The 4,834-nt window shown below is 37.8% G+C and overlaps 1 long non-coding RNA gene across 1 annotated transcript; it reads left to right on the top strand.

The window, feature by feature from the left end:
- Nucleotides 1-2,290: 2,290 nt before the first annotated feature.
- Nucleotides 2,291-4,203, top strand: LOC146394087 (uncharacterized). Its single transcript, XR_014802185.1, has 3 exons — nucleotides 2,291-3,370; nucleotides 3,468-3,533; nucleotides 3,801-4,203. It is a non-coding gene; the product is annotated as an uncharacterized LOC146394087 (long non-coding RNA).
- Nucleotides 4,204-4,834: the final 631 nt, after the last annotated feature.

Here is a 4,834-nt window from a genome sequence, read left to right as displayed (position 1 = left end):
AATCAGTCAACAGTTAATGCATTGATCCTTTTATTAAACAGTTTGAATACAAGTACAAGTGCAATGCCTATATTTCTGTCACATTTTGACAATTTCCACTGTGGAGATGTACAAAACTTATTGTATGAAATGAAGCATATCCATAGAAAATGAAGGTGGATAATAAAACTATTAATATCTTACATGTAAAAAAAATATCCCAAGTTCCTTCCTTCACGTGAGGAATGCAAATTATTAATTTGATATTGTAATGAATCATAAATGATCCCTCGCCAATACAAAGAGATAAACTATCTTTGTACTGGGAGCAAAAATGTTAGACTGGTTCTACCCTAGTTACAAGAATAGGCTTCAGTGTAGTTGGATATTTTTAATGCGTTACCGTTTACCGTATGCATGTGAACACAGTACAGCCTGACATTCCCTTTTTCAGCCAGACTTTGCGCTGAATGTTGTTCCCCTTAATCTCTCTCTCTCCATGTGATTTAATAAATAAAAAAAATGATCCTGCAAATCCTAATAAAAACTTTTGATATTTGACTAAACTAATCATTTTCCTATAGAGTTTCAATCACATCTCCATTGCCCCTATTACAACACAAAATTACTTTTTTTTGCCAGGTCTTAGGTCATGGTGATTTCTTTAAAGGCATTTTTTAACACGGTAAATCTACTTCTGTTGCTGAATGCTCTGGCCCTGTGGTGCTGATGCGTAAAATTATCAATGCTGAACCTGCTCTTTCTGTTTATCTTTCAACTCACCCACATTCCTTTAGATATTATTCACACTAAAGTTCTCAAAGAGGTTAAAAGAACTATGGGCTCTTGCACGCTCTCTATTGTGAATGGATTACTCCACAGCAACGGCATTCCAGATTATTTAAAGAAGGCAAGTCTCTCTTCGAAAAAGGAACCTCACTTGATCCATGGCTTCTTACTAACTACACACATCTTAAAAAGCTACCTGTTTTATCTTAAAGGCTGTGGAGCATGTATTACAAAGCGATGCCAGGAGATAATGGAATGAAGTAAGAATTCGAGTGTCCCACTGGTTCGCTTTTTTCCCTGTCAAGAAGATAAATTGGAAAATTATTTATTCTCTATCGTCAGTTATGAGCTGCCTCCAAGAAATGTCCCAGATTTCCTTTATAAAGTGCAAGTAACCTTTTGACCACAGCATTCAAATTGGATCTGTAACCCTTGAAATGGAGGATGCTCATAATAAACCTTGTGAAAGCTTAAATAACAAGGTCAGGAGGAGACACAAATCCCTTGGGGATTGCATCAAGGAAGGACATTACGCATAAAAATCTGCCAAATGAAACATGCAGAGCTACCCACTGTGGCCCTTGTGAATAAAGGAGTGGCTGAAAGCAGCTTTAAGTTCCTGTATTTACAAGTAAATCTTTTGAGCCAATAGATGTGTTTTTTTTTTTTTTTCTAATCTTGGATCTGTATAATGATCAAACAGCTGATTTCCTGAATTTGGTCATCTCAAGCAAACAGCTTTCGATGTGAGAACAGAAGCCCCACTCACCCGCTGTTCAAATCTTCTGTTTGACAGAGGGAGCCAATCAGAAGAAAGCTGTTGACTGAGAAGCGACAAGTTGGTAAACTTTCTTGGTTCAAACTGACAAGTTGGGAAAAGGTCTAGTTTAAGACAACTAAAGAATCTTTTGGCATCTGCATCACATAAAGATAAATTAGTAGAGTCTTAGGACCAAAGAGAGGCCTCCAAAACTGTTACAATATGTGCTCCTTAATCATAGCTTCCATTTAAAAAGACATTAAAATCACTAACCTAACAGCGTCTGGCTTAAACACAGCAGATGCAACTTCTGCTTTACAACTTATTACTCAAGGATGAAAAAAGTTGCTAAGTCACTTTTTCATAAAAATCTTTTTAAATGAGAATATAAAGCTTATTGAAAATATTCTATTTTATAATGACATTTTCTCTGAAAAGTTCCAGCCACTCATTTCTGCATTTCTGTGCTCTGAATTTTAAAGAGTTTGCGTGTACACTCTGTACTCGGTTAAAAAGGACGAGCCCACTCAAGCCTAAAAAGTCTGCTCTTATAATGAGACGGCAACTATAAAGCTGCCCATTGACTTTTCTTGCTCGGTACACTGATTGCTTAGTCAAGGAGACTTTCTAGAGACTTGCTCATCAACTTCTGTACAACTGTTGTCTAGCTGATGTGATACTCACCAGCTCTATTTTGTGTCCTTAGCACTAACAATCAAGTTTCAGAATGTTCCATATTTATGTATTCATGTGTAACCCACATAAAATTAGGGTACCACTTTAAGGCGTGATAGATATGAGGAGAGATGGACAGCCTGCTCAACCAATCGAAATGCACAAGTCCAAGTATGCTTTGGCCAATGGGAAAGCATCCTGCCGCTGTGTGTCCCACCCACCTGCTCTGTGTTCGCTGCTATGTGTGGAGGTAAGTAGGTATCCCCGACAGAATTTGTTTCCCCTGTGCTGGGAGAACGCAGGAAGTACTGATGTTTTCATTTTGTGAAAAAGTGAAAAATTTGTATCGTTACATTACCATTCAGTTTGAGGGTTACAACAGAAAATTATATATTTATTGCTCACGGGGTATCAGATGGAATCATTTTAACAAACCATTAACATTTTGGCTGATAACTATTTTTGTTCTCCTGTAACTTTACTATATAAAGAGCTAAATCCTCCAAAGTTTCAGGAGTAATGCGTCATAATAAGAAGTGTTTGTGAACTAAAAATCAGCAATGTGGGATACTGTTTATCCGTGATTTACACAGGGGGAACAAATTGTGGCAGGATCAGATTGATATCATTTGTATCCCACTATAACTTCGTTGTATAAAGAGCTAACATCTCAAAAATTTCATTATAACAAGTGTTTGTAAACTAAAAATCAACAATGTGGGAGACTGTTTGTCCGTGATTTGGACAGTCCAGCGTGTGCTCCCGAGGCAGGGGAAACAAATTCTGTCGGGGATACCTAGTTTGGCACGACACCGGCAGGAGAAAAAGAGAGCTGCGCTGCAAAACTTTGATCCCTGAGAAACTGGAAAAAGTAGATAATCAGAATCAGAATACTTTATTGATCCCTGGGGGAAATTATTTATATATATATATACATATATAAATAATTTAATAATTTAATAAATAATATAAGTTGCAGCTAACTGTGCTGCACATAAGTTCGCTGGTTATCAGCTACCTTCCATGTTAAAAGTAGCCAAAGTGAGTAAACAGGCCAATGCTGCAGTTTTCTGGCGACTTTATAAAGTACCGCGTGGAGCTAAACTGTTAGCCTTTGTTAGCTCTGGTTGCTATCAACTGCCTGAAAGTTCATCTCAATCTGCTTAAGTAAGGTCACACTTGAAGCGCAACTTATGTTTATTTTCCTTCATGTCGTATTACTGTTATTAAAGAGAAAAACAACATGTCCTGTTACGTTATTTAGAGGGCCCCGCATGTTCCGACCGAGAGACACCATACCATTGTCTTCGGCCGTGATGCACTGAGATCGGTGAGCACATATTGTATGTCTCAGTTAAGTCTGTTTTGCATTTTATTGTTGAGAAACTGAATTAATCTCAATTGTTTGATTAATAATTGTCGCATATGCACTGACTTTACTTGGTTTAATGCATAGTTTGTGTAAGAGAGATGTTTTATTTTTGCAAATTTGAGTATTTTAATTGCAAATTGATGTAGAGTATGATGTCAACAAAATCTATAGCTAGAACAGCATAATTAATAATTGAATTGCTCTTCTGACCCTGTCTGTTGACAGGTCAGGTTTTTTTTTTGTATGCTGAATTGTTCCTGAGGTGGATTCCTCCGGTGAAATAGATGGCGAGCCTTCCCACCTGGACTTAGAGAGACTGAGATTCGCTTCTTTTCCACTTGATGATCTGCTGTACCTTGCGGTGTGGTAGGACTGTATCACTCACACTTTCAGACACAGCTGGTTATACATGAGACCACTGACTGACATTCTCTCACCCCTATTTTCTTTCACACCCTGGGAATTTTTGGGACTTTACCACTTGGACATTTTTTATTTGGGACTCTGAATAATAAGCTGTTGTGTAGAACATTCTCCACATGTGAAAAGAGTGTGAGATTTTCATTTGAATGTACATTGGAGTCAGGTTACTAGGGTGCACCCGAGCATTGAAACCCGAACATTGAAACCCGAACATTGAAAACTAAAAGTAACACTTGGCCAAGTCATTGTCTTAGTAGTTTATGTGTTTTAGTTTTCTTTCATTTTTTGTAAGTTTCATTTTTACCATTGTAAAGTGTCTTTAACCTGTGCTTGTCAACCTTATGGTTTATTTCACTAAGGTTGGCTGGTTCTTTTGAGTTACATTCTTGTCTCTGTGTCTCATTTAAACACACCCCTGTGCTCCTATAGGGCTTTGGAGTTGACGTCAGACACCATATTTTTCCCCCGCGCCTCAGAGCAAAAGAGAAAAGGGATTCAAATGTTATATTTCTCAGTATCTGTAAACAGCGGCCCCTTGTTTATCGCGGGTGTTATGTTCTACAGGGAGTGCAGAATTATTAGGCAAATGAGTATTTTGTCCACATCATCCTCTTCATGCATGTTGTCTTACTCCAAGCTGTATAGGCTTGAAAGCCTACTACCAATTAAGCATATTAGGTGATGTGCATCTCTGTAATGAGAAGGGGTGTGGTCTAATGACATCAACACCCTATATCAGGTGTGCATAATTATTAGGCAACTTCCTTTCCTTTGGCAAAATGGGTCAAAAGAAGGACTTGACAGGCTCAGAAAAGTCAAAAATAGTGTGATATCTT

This window comes from Perissodus microlepis, chromosome 1 (genome assembly GCF_051167445.1).
Source record: "Perissodus microlepis isolate ML-2025 ecotype Zambia chromosome 1, ASM5116744v1, whole genome shotgun sequence".
NCBI lineage: Eukaryota > Metazoa > Chordata > Actinopteri > Cichliformes > Cichlidae > Perissodus > Perissodus microlepis.
Note: the sequence above shows the minus strand (reverse complement) of the source record. Positions and strands in the feature narration are given on the sequence as shown.